Genomic DNA, 15,985 nt, shown 5'->3' on the forward strand with positions numbered 1-15,985 from the left:
TGTGATTAATCAACTGAGGAAGTATGCTGTTGTTTCTACATAGTTTTACCCCGTTCCCCTGTTCTTCCTCTTAACTGATTTTACTTCATTAGAGTCCGGGGAACAGGTAGAATTTCTTTACAAGGGCCGTCCTTTCAATACACGGCAGTAGTTTCTCCTTGCCTCTGAAATGTGGGTCAATCTCAATGCGTGAGGCAATCTATCAAAGAAAAGATCATCTCCCAATGTGACAAGAAGCAAACCCATTCATTCTGAATAAAATTAAAGAGACTGTTTTGACCTTTAGTTGGAATAAAGAAAAACAATTTACCCTCCTGAACAACTCCATAATGTCATATATAAAAGCGCTTGTGCTGAACACATCCACTATGTAATTGAAGAAATAACTTCCATTGTGAGTATCCCTGTATGCAGACACATCTGTGGAGATAATTAATTCATTGTCAAGTCATACAATAAAGTACAAAGCAACATTTGAAACTTTTGAGTTTCATGTCAGGTTCTTCTTCAGAGTGTGAAACAACCTTGAACTAATATAATTAACAAAAGGAAAACTGAGTTGTTTTAAAAGCTTCTACCGGCCATTGTGTGTGTACAAAATGAACAGCCAAATGTAATCAATAAATCAGTTTCATCTGAGCAATCAGTGTTTTTGAGGACTCACCAGGGAGGCTGGACATGAAGCAGACAAAGTCTTTCTCCTTGTGAACCCAGGAGTCTGATTCAAACACACAGTCACGAACATACACACCTCCATCATCACCAATACCATCAAATGTTTCACAAATATGAAACCTTAAAGCAGTAGAAAATAAATGAATACCTTCGTGAAGTTTTAAATCAAGGCGCCTGGCAAGCTCATTTTGTTTCATCTTCCCAGCGTCATCGGGATACTGCTTTACCATGCAGTCCACCACATCCTCACGATCAGAAGTCTGAAGCTTTGCTCGAGGAATCGGCTCAATGCCTGCTTTCACACCATTGCACAGCTGTCAAATGAATTGTTTGAGCTCTTTATCCACAAGAACCCTCGAGTACATCTGTCATCACTCTTTTGATGTCCATTATATGTCACTAGGAGGAAAAAAAAGTATTGATTGTGCTCAGTCAAACAAAACTAATAACTGTGTTTACTAGTGTGGTTAAACTCTTACCAGACCTGCAATTTCCTTTTAAAGTTTTAAACATGTGCATCATTTTATATGTATTTGTTCAGGTTTATAACAATCTATTATACATATAATATCTATTTAATCATATTATATATTTGCTTATACTAATATAAACAAAAAAACCAAACATGGTCTATTATGAATTTATCTCTGGCTGAGGCAATCATAAAAAGACAGTTGACAGGCCACTGCTGCCCATAGTCATGAAAGCTTATCATTAGCAGAGGTGGAGAGTCCAGGGGTCAGAAAGTAAAAGTCATGCCATATGTTTATTCCACCCATAAACCCAGCAGCTGATTTCACCAGAGGAGGAATCAAGTCATTTCTTTTCAAGTCACAAACAAGTCTCAAGTTAAATCCCAAGTCCTCAAAGAGTTAAAGTCAATGAGATAATTAAGTGACTAATTAAATGATAATTCTGCATTAGTGATGAACACCTGCTGTTAACAATCAACATCACTGAAGAAAAGAGAAAAACAAGAACTACAATTGACTTTAAGCACAGCCTTGGATGACATCAACTGGAAGAAAAAAAGAAAAAAAAAAAAACTTTGTCCCCATAATTGTGGTGAGTCCACCATCATGGAGATCAGTGTTTGCTTTAGTTGGGCTCTTGACCCTTTTAATAATTCAAAGTAATTTGCTTTTAAACACTTGCGGTTGTGTTACGTAGTAAACATTAACACATTGCTGAATTAAAAGCTTGAAGTAGACAATTTAATTGCCCTTTTTTCATCTAAAACATTTTAATTAACTTCATGAAGGTGTCTCTCTTTGGTTTGTTAAATTATGTTCAGCAATTACTGAACTACAAAAAAAGTCCTATTAAACAAATATTATTGTAATGCTTAAATATTGGGGGGAAAAAATTGTACAGGCTCGGGATTTTAGACATGAGCACTTATCATATGATCCTCAACAGTGGTTACAATAATTATTCATGCTACAGTGCATGATGGGAGTTTTTACTATGGTGTTACCCAGCATGCACTTCAGCTTGAAGCGTTTTGTTGATTGTCACCATTGTTGAGATTCATATGCTGGGTCATGATGTCTGTGCGTCTTATTAGTTGAAGATTTCAAAAATGTATATTTATTACATACATTAGGAAATGTATTCATTATAGTGATTAAACCAACGGTTCCACAAGGTAGATTATTTAAAAACTGAACATTTGTTAATAATAAATACATATTTTTTTTGGAAATAAACAGGCTGATGCCTAATAATTACTTCATCATGTAAAACCAGCTAGTAACGGTTTTATAACAGCACATGTACTTTTACAGAGAAGTATCTAACATAAGAAACCAAAGGTCAAGAGCCCAACTGAAGCAAACACTGATCTCCATGATGGTGGCATAATTTTAACCAATAAAACATCAGCATCTGATCCTCTGTAACGCACAATAACAGCAGGTGTTCATCACCAATGCACAATCATCATTTAATTAGTCTCTTAATTATCTCATTGACTTTAACTCTTTGAGGACTTGGGATTTGAGTTGAGACTAGTTTGTGACTTGGAAAGAATGACTTGTTTCCTCCTCTGGTGAAATCAGCTGCTGAGTTCATGGGTGGAGCAAAAATGTGGCAGGACTTTTACTTTCTGACCCCTGGACTCTCCACCTCTGATCATTAGCATGTGTTTTTAAGCCATGCTAATTTAAACATTCAAAAGAGTATAAAGCATTCAAACACAAGCCGTGGAAAAACCCAACTGAGTACTCTCACTGATGTGTATCACTATAATGGCAGCATTATCTCTTAAAGTGACCCCACCCATGTTAATCCAAGAAACAGAATGAAAGAAAATCACTCATTGCTCTTAACTGAATTACTTTGTAGTTTAAACAATAATTAATCCACAGGCAAACAAAAAATTATTCATACACCAGATATAATTTTTGGTATTTATTTATTTTTTTACTATTTTTTCTAAGGTGCAAGAAAGTGCTACTTACATTTCTGTTAGAACAAAGTTTTCATGTACAGTCTGCACTGGTCTGTTCCTTTGTTTAGAGGCTTGCTTTCTCTTGATATAAAACATATAAATGCCTCCTCAGCAGCTCATATTTCTGTCAATCCGTTTTTTTGTTGTTGTTTTTGTTTAATCTGATTAACATTTGTATAACCACAGTTGAACAAATATCATGGTTAAAGGTGCTGTAGGGAACTTTTGTAAAAAAATATATTTATTACATATTTGTTAAACCTGTCATTATGTCCTGACAGTAGAATATGAGACAGATAATCTGTGTAAAAATCAAGCTCCTCTGGCTCCTCCCAGTGCTCCTATTGCCATTTGCAGAAATACATCCGCTCCCGGTAAGAAAACAACCAATCAGAGCTGCGGTCCGTGACTTTGTTTGTGTTCAAAATGTAGAAAAATGAACATAATAAGCGAGTACACCATGAATCCATTCTCCAAACCATGTTTTTAGCTTGTCCTGAATCACTAGGGTGCACCTATAATAAGTGTTTATATTCGGACTATTTTAGATTGCTTCGGGGGTACCGCGGCGGAGTAACCCAGTACCTTTGTGATTCTTCATAGACATAAACAGAGAGAAGTAGTTCCGGCTACGATGTTCTTCAGCAAGACGCAAGCAGTTCTGTTTATTAACCGCTAGAGCGTCAAAAATTCCCTACCGCAGCTTTAAATGTTCTCTTAAAAATAAAGGTGCTTAAAAAGGTTCTTCACAGTGATGCCACAGAAGAACCATTTTTAGTTCCACAAAGAATGATTCAGTCAAAGTTTATTTAAAGAACCATTTCTTACCTTTTTTAAGAACCATCTTTCACCACAAGTAACCAAAGGTTCTTTATGGAAACATTTAGACAAAAAAGGTTCTACTTGAGACAATCGTGTACCAGAGAGACACAGGGAAGGAGAGAGACCAATTGCAGATGTCTTTATTCAGGGATAATCCAAATTAACAGGAGTGAAATTACTGTGAAGACAGGACCAGACTAGAGGAATTCTAGTGCCTACGGTGAAGTGCCTATGTAATAGTGAGTACAGGCAGTTTGTGTTTGTACATTTTTTTAGTGTGATGCTAATTTTCAAATTGTTTTAAATATGGTTTAAATGTTTTATTGTACTTTATGTTTAAAAAGAAAGAGTGTTTATGCATTTATAAATTGATTATTTTCGCTTGGCATAGCCTACCAGTGTGATGACGTCATCGCACGCATCTCATAGCAGCCTGCGCGCCAGTGATGCTCATTCGTAGTAAATGCAAAGACGAGAAGCCATCACAAATGCGTTCTTCTCTTCATTGTCTTGTTACTTACAGGTAACTGCAAAGTATAATGCAAAACACATTTTCGATTTAAGCATAAACATTTGTTAATAATACGAACGAGTTGTGTGTGTGTTTAACGCAGCTGTTTAGTTATTTGAATAGTGAGTCATGAGTTCGTCATGTTGAGCACATGGTTAGCATAAGTGCCCCGCGATTAGCGCGAAAGTCCCTTATAACTGTAAAGTATAAATAATATTTGAATATATAAGAGATAATATTGTTCCATGTTATAAATTATCTCTTAATTTACATACGTGGTCATTTATTCGGCAGTGATGTCTGTAAACTGTGTTAAGCATTACAGTTGAGTGAATGTAAATGAGCTAATTTCATATTTCTCGTCATTCAATTTAATGCATCAGATAACAAACAGAGTGTATGTTCTTTACTGAGAATATGGATTAGATTCTGAATATGTTTTACATTATCATTCTCATGTTATTATTTTAGATAAATTGTAAAGTTAGAGGAAGTGTAATATATATAAATGATCAATTAGAGTGTCACGTTGGCAATTGTAAATGCTGAATATGCAAAATGTTAAAGTTGTAATGTTAATATTCAGGCATTACTATGGAAACGTCAGATGTGTATTGACAATGAAGTGTCTTGAGCAGTTGTAATATGCATTGCTTTTATTGAGATTCGTAGTAAATGCAAAGACGAGAAGCCATCACAAATGCGTTCTTCTCTTCATTGTCTTGTTACTTACAGGAGTACTACAATTTTGGAGGCACCGCTGGGATGATTGTTGGGTGGACTGACTCCTTCATCAGCGAGAACCACCCAGTCACATTCATCTCTTACCCAGACGTACAGCAGTGAGGCTGCAGAGTGAAGTGGAGAGACAAGGCTGATTTAGTGATGCGTGCGCTTGAGACAGTGAGTTGAGAAGCGACGGCACCCAGGTCAGTGAGGTAACCACTACTTTCAACACTGCTAAATACTGCGGAGAAAACAAAACAAGAATGGATGCGCTTCAGACTCTTCAGGAGGAGATAGGAGAAAAGTTATGCACACTGTCAAGAGAGAAATTAATAGAACTCTGTTCCTTTTTACACATCACGTCAGTGAAAGATGTGACCCGCCTCTCACTCATAAAGTATATCAGCAGTCATTTATTGAGGAGTGAGCTGGAAGAACTAGAGGATAGTGGTATGGCGGAGTTATTGTGTATTCAAGAGAAAATAAGTGAACTCACAGCGGCCACTGCTGACAATACAGAAAAATGGGTGGAGCCAGGACAAGTGGGGAGAGACATAAACACGGCAAAGAGACCAGTGAAGGGAACTAGTACTGTAACTGAGTCATTTCAGGCCATGCACATTAATACTGCTGTGGCAAACAGCACATCAGGGGCGCAGGCAACATCAGATGGGAGGCATACAGACCGTTCACAACTGCTCCAGAGACACAGCGCGCCAGTCATTTGGCATAAAGAGTTTAAAATCTCAGGCTTGATCGGTGAACCAGGCCAAAAGGACCGATTATCATTCTCTAGTCTTGCTCGTCAAATTGAGAGTGGGCTGGACAAGGGGTATCCTGAACAGGAAATCATAGATGCAGTAATCAGATCCATTACACCTGGGCTTCAGCTGCGTAGCTATCTTGAAGGTAAAACTGGCTTAACTCTTCCCACTCTGAGACGCATTCTCCGTTCTCATTATCAAGAAAAAAATGCAACTGAATTATACAAACAATTGACCACCGAGGGCCAGCGCAGCAAAGAGACCCCCCAAAACTTCCTGATACGTGCTCTTGACCTGAGACAAAAAATTCTGTTTGCCTCACAAGAAGATGAATCTGGGCTGAAGTATGACCCTGTTTTAGTGCAGAACATGTTTCTGCATTCAGTTTTAACGTGCTTGCAAAACGACCGTGTTCAGAGCGTCTTACAGCCGTATCTTTCTGATGCTGCGATTTCTGACGAAGTATTGCTGGAAAAATTAAATGTTGCATGCTCTCATGAGTCAGAGAGGCAGAACAAACGGAAAACAGAACGTCAGGCTGTTGTTCATGCCACCCAGCTGGAGGAGCCTGTCCCTGAACAGAAATGCCAGCCTAAACAGTCAAAACTTGATTTAATGTCTCAGCTAAAAAAACTAAGCGATGACATCATGCTGATCAAAGAGCAAATTCAACAACCGCTAGTTGCATCACAGCAGTGCTTTGCAGTTAACAATGAAGAATTTGCAGTGACAGCGGCACGCCACCATCCGCAGAACATGACACAGATCAGCCAGTTGCCACCAGAGTGGAGCCCAGGGCCAGGTCATCAAGCCCAGAGGCCGGATTCAGAGCAACAACATTATCAATTTCAAGCACAACAGCCGCGGTTTGGTGCTATTTCACAGCAACAGTATACAACACCACAGCCCCCCAATGCTTTGACACGCTTCGCTCAACAACAGCAGCCCCAGCGCCATCACTTTCAAATACCCCCCCCAGCCAGTCAGTCACTATACCCAGTCTCACGACAATACCCAACTGAACGGATGCCGCAATCCCAACGCCAGTTTCAACAGCCCAAACGTCAGCAAGCTAGACAATGTTTTCACTGCCAACAGAGGGGAAGCACGGAGCTGTGCACCCATTGCTATTATTGCAGCAGCAGCGAACATTATGCAGCCGGGTGCAGAGTACGGGGTACGAGAAACTCAAGGGAGATCCAGTTAAACGGGGAAGGGTTGCTCCAAAGGGACAGGGAGTGACCCAAGAGACAAGCATGTCCCGACGACACACGACACGACAATTCATAACCAAACCGCAATACCCTGTGCCTCATGAGATAGACAGCATAATAACAGCCAAATGCAGAGTTAATCAGCACTCCCCAGTAACCTCCCTAGTTGGCAGGCAATGCCTGGTGGCCTGCTATTTGCAAGGACATGAGACAGAAGCTTTATGGGACACAGGTTCCCAGGTGTGTATTATTGATGAGCAGTGGAAAGATCACTACATACCGGAAGTTAGACTGAGGGATATTTCTGAAGCCACAGAAACACCCGAACGCCTACATCTTGTGGCGGCCAATGGTACTGACATGCCGTACGGAGGATGGGTTGAAGTGACGTTCAGGTTGGCCTCCCCTGCTGAAAGAGTGAAAGAATTAGTCATTCCTATGCTTGTTCTAAAAGGTCAGCAACTCCCTAAACCTATAATTGGATTTAATGTAATCGAGCAAGTGATGAAACAAAAAGATACGGACAATTCGGACAAAGAGACTAACAGGCAGTTGTATCAAACTGTTGTAAGCGCCTTTCCCAACCTGAAAAGAGGCAAAGTGCATACCTTCATCAATCTGGTGACAGCTGATGATCTTGGCGAGTATACAGTGAGTACGGGCAAGGGATCTGTAAACATACCAAGGCACACAATCATGCAGATACAGTGCAAGATAAAAATGCCACATGTGAGACAAGACAGTGTGTTGCTGTTTGAGCCATGCATCAACCCTCAACACCCTGAGGGCCTAGAACTGTTTGACACCTTGCTGGAGGTGAAAAAAGGTGGTCGCCCTTCAGTCACTCTGAGCGTGCAGAACGAGACCGATCACGATATTATCCTAGGAGGTAGAGTGGAGCTGGGCGTAGTGCAGCCAGTTAGATCAGTTTTACCGGCGATGATGATATCTCCAAGGGGAACAGGATCTGTGACTCAGATTATGGTCGAGGAGACACCAAGGGAAACAGAGGAAGACAGCCTGTGGGACCCACCAGTTGACTTGAGCCATCTAACTGCACGGCAACAACAACAAGTAAAGCAGATGTTAAGGGAGGAGTGCCAGGTTTTCTCAAAATCCGACGACGACATTGGTTGTGCAAAGGGACTTCAAATGAGTCTCTCTTTGAATGACAGTACACCAGTAGCTCGAACATACAATTCAGTGCCAAGGCCCTTGTACCAGGAGATGAAAGACTACCTACAGGACTTAATAGCTCAAGGGTGGGTAGAGAAGTCCAACTCCTCTTATTCTTCGCCAATTGTGTGTGTCCGGAAAAAGGATGGCAGCCTCAGACTGTGTATAGATTACAGGGACCTGAATCGGAAGACAGTACCAGACCGCCAGCCGATTCCTCGAGTGCAAGATGTCTTAGATGGCCTGGGAGGCAATTCTTGGTTCTCTCTGCTTGACCAAGGGAAAGCATATCACCAAGGCTTCATGACCCCAGAGAGCAGGCCACTAACAGCATTCACAACTCCCTGGGGTTTATATGAATGGATTCGCATTCCTTTTGGCCTTATGAATGCTCCAGCAGCGTTCCAGCGTTTCATGGAGAAATGTTTGGAGGGAATGAGAGACGAGATCTGTGTGCCATATCTGGACGATGTCTTGGTCTTCACAAAGTCATTCGATGACCAAGTGGAGGCAGTGAGGAGAGTTCTGAGGCAATTATGTACCCATGGGATTAAATTAAAGCCACGGAAATGCGACATGTTCAAGAACGAAGTGAGATACTTGGGCAGAATTGTGTCTGCAGAGGGTAGTCGCATGGACCCAGCCGACACCGCTGCTGTAACAGCTTTGAAGGATAAGCGACCAAGCACTGTAGGTGAGCTACGTAAGATCTTGGGCTTGCTCAGCTACTACCGTCGGTACATAAAGGATTTTTCAAGAACTGCCAGTCCGCTGTATAACCTTTTGAAGGGCAAAGTCAATGATGGGGAAAGTCCAGCAAAGGCAAAGAAAAGGCCAGAAAGGAGCAAGAAAGGTTCTGTGGTGCCATCAAACCAGCAAATTGAATGGACAACGGACCACCAAGAAGTCTTGGAGAAATTGATTGAGTGTTTGGTTAACCCTTTCGAGTCGATTAACGCATATATGCGTTTTGAGACATTTTCACCTGATAACCCCAAAAAGAACTTAAATTACACTCTCAGTTTTAATCGTACAGATAAGAGCAATACATCAATCGAATCTGTAAAGGGTCTAGTTTTTTTTTGATACAGACATAATAACAAAAAACCTTTGTGCACTTATAAAATAAAGATAACAAACAAGGTGCGCTGTCTACAGTCTTTGTCTCCGCTGATCGTCATGTACAAACATTTCATTAAAATGAACTGTAACTCCGTGAATACTCAACGAAGAGACATGAGAGAGAGATCTATAGAAAGCCTGGAATGTCTACTTTTAAACTAAACAAGTGCTGCCGAAAACAAATATTCTGAGATAAAGTAATCCATATGAAAACAACGCGATGTCTATTTTTCATATCTCCGCTCATTATATTTAATGTGACCACGCCCCCGCGCTGAACACGCTATTCAGATTCAAACTGAAGCGCGCAGCTTGCATACGCCCACACAGAAGAAAAAGCAGCCAGACTATTCTTCAAGTTTTTATTTTATTTTACTGTTTGCTTCGCGATGAGAGGACTAAGACATAATTCACCCCAAAAAGATGTGATGTGGTTGAGGATTTGAGAAATGGATTTCCTCAGAAAAAAGAATGAAGCACTTTATTCAGCAGAGATCATAAACAGAGTAAGTCTCTCTTTATTTATTTGTACTAGTTTTCACACAACGTGTAAACATTTTACTAGTTAGACTTTTTCCAAATACTTTTTCCAAACTATAATTCGTGACTAAATGTATAATCAAGTGAAACATAATGAAGTTTCAATAACAATATACAATACTATACCATTCAAAAGCTTGATGTAAATAATATAAATTTGACAAATAGAGATAACTCTAACAAATGTAAAAACAATGCAGTTCTTTCGATTTATTCCCCCTAAAAAAACCTGAAAAATATTATCAGCTCTTTTCAACATTAATAATAATAATAATAATAATGATGATGATAATAAATGGGGTTTATTTGGTAGAAAATAAGATTGTTAAAAGGATTTCTGAAGGATTGTGTGACTGAAGTAAAGATGCCAAAAAAAATTGTTTGAAAGTCAGCTTTGATTGTTCCTAATAAACTGTTTAACTGCTCCCCCAAGTGGATATTAAATTATGTTGTGGGATAATTAAATATATTCTTAATAAACTACAAACATAAAATTATATACTTTTATTTTGTTCTCTTTCTTGTAAGTCCTCCCTCACAGTGGCACAGTTGAATGAGAGGCTCATTATGCAGCTCATTATGCAGGCCTTTGTCTTCTCAGGTGTAAATCACAATGATATTCATGATAGTTGACGCCTACTCGCATATGACTTTTACCAACAAAAAGTGTTTTAGAAAATTTAAATCAATATATTGTTTTCTGTGAGTGAGTAAACAAGATGATTTTCACATCATTCAGAAAGAAAAATTCTAGGCTACAAGCTCCAGTTCTCAACTTTTCCGGCAACCAATTTTATGTATGTGTTTTATTCCCTTATTCAAGTGATTTAACATTTTTAGTTTTTCACTAACCATGCATAACATTTTTTTTCTCAAAAATACAATCATTTACATGCATGGGTTTCACATATTATTATAGCCCAGTTTGTGCTGATTACAGTGATATTAGACTTTACCCATTTAGATATTTATAAGAAACTGAAAAAAGCACAAATGTCAGGGCATGACAAAACTTCTCAAGGCCCCAAAAATACCCTTAGACTCCAGAGGGTTAAACCGCCTGTGTTAGGGTTTCCAGAGTTCTCTGAACCATTCATCCTGCATACGGATGCATCAAATCAAGGCCTGGGAGCTGTTCTATACCAACGCCAAAGTGGAAAGTTGAGGGTGATTGCTTACGGGTCCAGGACATTGACAGCAGCCGAGAAGAACTACCATCTTCACAGTGGGAAGTTGGAATTTCTCGCCCTAAAGTGGGCTGTAACTGAAAAATTCAGGGACTATTTGTATTACGCCCCAACTTTCACTGTGTACAGCGATAATAATCCCTTGACCTATGTACTCTCATCTGCAAAACTCAATGCAACTGGGTGCCGGTGGGTCGGTGAATTAGCGGATTTCCACTTCACAATTCGCTACCGGCCAGGAAGAGAGAATGTGGATGCAGACACATTGTCTAGGATACCGTTGGATGTAGAGACTGTGATGGAAGAGTACACAGAGGAGCTTCCATCAAGTTGCATCGGAGCAATGATACAAGCTGTTGAAATCCAGGATGAGCTGGGCCCCAACATGACTGTCAAATGCGAGGACATAATGGCAGGGAGAGACACAGATGAAGTATCACCAACTTTATTGTCAAAAGAGGAGATTCGACAGGCACAGAGTGACGACAAGGACATCAAGGTGATCGTCGAGCACTTACAGTCTGGGTCGCGGCCAGGTTCAAAACAGTGGCGGGCAGTTGAACCAAAGCTTAGAGGTTTAATCCGAGAATGGGACAAGTTACAGTTAGATGAACATGGCATACTGTACCGTAAAACGTCACAGCGAACTCAGCTTGTGTTACCGGCCAAGTTCAAGCACATCGTCTTGCGGGAACTACACGATAAGATGGGCCACCAAGGGTTGGATAGGACTACAAGTCTTATTAGAGACCGTTTTTTCTGGCCACAGATGCAAAAGGAAGTTGAGCATTATGTCCTAAGGGTGTGTCCGTGCATTAAGCAAAAAAAACCATCTAGGGAGATACGAGCACCGCTAAAGAGCATCAAGACAACTTACCCATTTGAGCTGGTCTCAATTGATTTTCTCCATCTGGAAAAGTGCAAAGGAGGATATGAGTACATTCTCGTCGTCATCGATCACTTTACTCGATTTGTTCAAGCCTATGCTACCACATCAAAATCCGGCAAAACGGTGGCAGACCGATTGTTCAATGATTTTGCCCTCAAGTTCGGATTCCCTTCGAGGATACACCACGACCAAGGTGGAGAATTTGAGAACCAGTTGTTTGACCAACTAAGGAAGTACAGTGGTATAACAGCATCAAGAACAACCCCTTACCATCCCCAAGGAAATGGCCAGGTGGAAAGGTTTAATCGAACGATACTACAGATGCTCAAGACTCTGACGGAGAAAGGTAAATCCAATTGGAAGGAGGCGCTTAACAAACTAGTCTTCGCATACAACTGCACTAAATGTGAGGTTACCGGTTTCTCGCCATTTTACCTGTTGTTTGGTCGGTCCCCAAGACTCCCTGTTGATGCTTTGTTCGGACTTGACCAGGGCCGCGGCACCACTAATCAGCGAGAGTATGTAGAACGATGGACGAAGGGAATGCAAGAGGCTTATGAGATCGCACGGGACCATGCAGAAAAGTCTGCTGAAAGGAACAAGCGGAACTATGACCACAAAGTAAGATGTGCTGACCTGTACCCTGGAAGCCGTGTCCTGGTGAAAAATCTTACCCCACGGGGAGGTCCTGGAAAGCTAAGGAACTACTGGGAGGACGAAGTACACGTTGTAATCCGTCAAGCCATGGAGGATGTCCCTATTTATGAGGTGAAACCTGAGCAGGGGAAAGGGAGGTCAAGAGTCTTACATAGAAATCTACTTCTACCATGTGATTATTTACAGCCAGCCATTGCAGAGGAAAAGCAAGCCGCACCTAACCAACAGAGGAAAAAGAGGGGTCAGCTTGGAAGAAACAGAGACTATGTGCCAGAGGCCAACAGTGAAAGTGAGGAAGATGAGTACAGCTTCAGAGTGGAATGCCAACAAAGAGACAAAAGGACTGATGGACAACATGGGATAAATAGAGATGTGTTATCAAGGGAGTCAGACTTCCCTGAATCATCAGTAGGTAACCATGATCTAGCTCGTGAACAACATCCACAGTTAACCCAAGATGAATTGGAAACTGAGCCTAGAGAACAGAGACAAGTCAGTGACACGAGAGACAGACAGGAGGCTCTAGAGGTCAGATCAACTATTGAGTCTGAAGAAATAGAGTTAGTTGAGAGAGGAGCACCTGCAATACAAGAACAGAGAAACATGGACTCAGGAGAACAAAACAGTTCCAAGTTAACAACGAGAATGCGACGGCCCCCAAAAACGTTCACTTACGACACCTTTGGGACACCAGTATGTCGCAATGTGCAGAGCATGAGTGGCGACTACTATCAGGATTTCAGAGTCCCAAACACTTGGTCAACAATACCCTTTTATTATCACCAGGCCCCACCTTTTTGCTACTAACTTTAATCTACCATATCTTTAAGTGATCTACTGTTTTGGTTATACTACCAATTACCTTTGGGGTGAAACAATATGGACTGTTGATATGTGGTCACACATACTGGAACATTTGATCAGCTATGAACTGCCTCTCTAATATGCACACTGATGAGCTGGGAAACATAATATGAACAATGGACAATCATTAGTGAACTCTAGTGAACAGCAAAGCAGATATGGATATTTAGGGAACATGGACTGTTTTAGGACTCTGAACACAGCCACGTTAAGCTCTTCTAAGCTTTAGATTGGTGACCCCTGTTTAAATGGACTGTTTTGTTTAGCGTAAGTGAGATATTCTTTTTTTTGTCAATTCCTAACAACAATCCCCCCAAATGGACTATTGTTGCTGAACTTTGAGATTCTTGTCAATATATGACATTCACCAATTGATTTATATGGACTAAAAGAAAAAAAAAGAACTTTGTTTAACAAAAAGCATTATTGATTGAGCTCGATTGAGAAGGGCATTGGTAGATGTCGGGACGACATCTTATCCTGTAGGGGAGAGTGTAATAGTGAGTACAGGCAGTTTGTGTTTGTACATTTTTTAGTGTGATGCTAATTTTCAAATTGTTTTAAATATGGTTTAAATGTTTTATTGTACTTTATGTTTAAAAAGAAAGAGTGTTTATGCATTTATAAATTGATTATTTTCGCTTGGCATAGCCTACCAGTGTGATGACGTCATCGCACGCATCTCATAGCAGCCTGCGCGCCAGTGATGCTCATTCGTAGTAAATGCAAAGACGAGAAGCCATCACAAATGCGTTCTTCTCTTCATTGTCTTGTTACTTACAGGTAACTGCAAAGTATAATGCAAAACACATTTTCGATTTAAGCATAAACATTTGTTAATAATACGAACGAGTTGTGTGTGTGTTTAACGCAGCTGTTTAGTTATTTGAATAGTGAGTCATGAGTTCGTCATGTTGAGCACATGGTTAGCATAAGTGCCCCGCGATTAGCGCGAAAGTCCCTTATAACTGTAAAGTATAAATAATATTTGAATATATAAGAGATAATATTGTTCCATGTTATAAATTATCTCTTAATTTACATACGTGGTCATTTATTCGGCAGTGATGTCTGTAAACTGTGTTAAGCATTACAGTTGAGTGAATGTAAATGAGCTAATTTCATATTTCTCGTCATTCAATTTAATGCATCAGATAACAAACAGAGTGTATGTTCTTTACTGAGAATATGGATTAGATTCTGAATATGTTTTACATTATCATTCTCATGTTATTATTTTAGATAAATTGTAAAGTTAGTGGAAGTGTAATATATATAAATGATCAATTAGAGTGTCACGTTGGCAATTGTAAATGCTGAATATGCAAAATGTTAAAGTTGTAATGTTAATATTCAGGCATTACTATGGAAACGTCAGATGTGTATTGACAATGAAGTGTCTTGAGCAGTTGTAATATGCATTGCTTTTATTGAGATTCGTAGTAAATGCAAAGACGAGAAGCCATCACAAATGCGTTCTTCTCTTCATTGTCTTGTTACTTACAGGAGTACTACACCTAAGGGGAAGTGAGCTCGCTAGTGGACACCCAGGGAAACAGAGACTAGACAGCGTGACACTACTATGGCATTGTGAAGCACCTTTATTCTTAATAGTCTGGTTAGTGTAGCCAGTGTAGTGTAGTATTTATTAATTTATTTTAATAGAAAAGCCATAGTTATTGTTTGTAAGGGAAGTTGCTAAGGTTAGCAAACCAGCTTACATAAGATCTAATGCAAATTCCTGTGGTGGAAACTGGGCTTTTGGCTTATGATTCTTTTGGGAAATACAAGCCAGGATGTTAAAATAAAAAGTGTATTTGCAGCACGATTCTGTGTTATGTCGTCTTGTGTGTGTATTTTGATCATATGTACTATGCGCTATGTTATTTCCTTCAGCAGCCCTTTATAATTGAAATCAGAGTTATAATTAAAAAGAACATGTTTTTTCATGTTTATTACTGTAAAGCTGTTTTTAGCAATCTGTATGAAGTGCTAAAGAAACATAAACATGGCTATAAGTTCTGTTTGAAGACAGTTTTCTTGTAGTCTGCATTTCCTTGTTACTTTGTTTAGAAGTTTCCTTTCTGTTAAGAAATAAAGCCTTCCTCAGAAGCAGATGTTTTTGTCAATCCGGTTTATTTAGTGTGAAGGGGAGGGGCTCTGGAATGGTACATACATAACAAGTAACTGGAAATGGATGTGTTGTGCAATATGGACAAAACAGACAAACTGTGTGAGCTGTTACAAGACAATCCAGATCAAGTTGAACTTGACTGGGATGGAAAATAAAATGAGGGTGCAAATAAACCAAACATCACTTACCACGACTGCCACAGATACAGACACAGACAACAGACCAGTAGTAAACAACATCACATTTATTAGA

Source organism: Carassius auratus, unplaced genomic scaffold (assembly GCF_003368295.1).
Source record: "Carassius auratus strain Wakin unplaced genomic scaffold, ASM336829v1 scaf_tig00036059, whole genome shotgun sequence".
NCBI classification, from domain to species: Eukaryota; Metazoa; Chordata; class Actinopteri; order Cypriniformes; family Cyprinidae; genus Carassius; species Carassius auratus.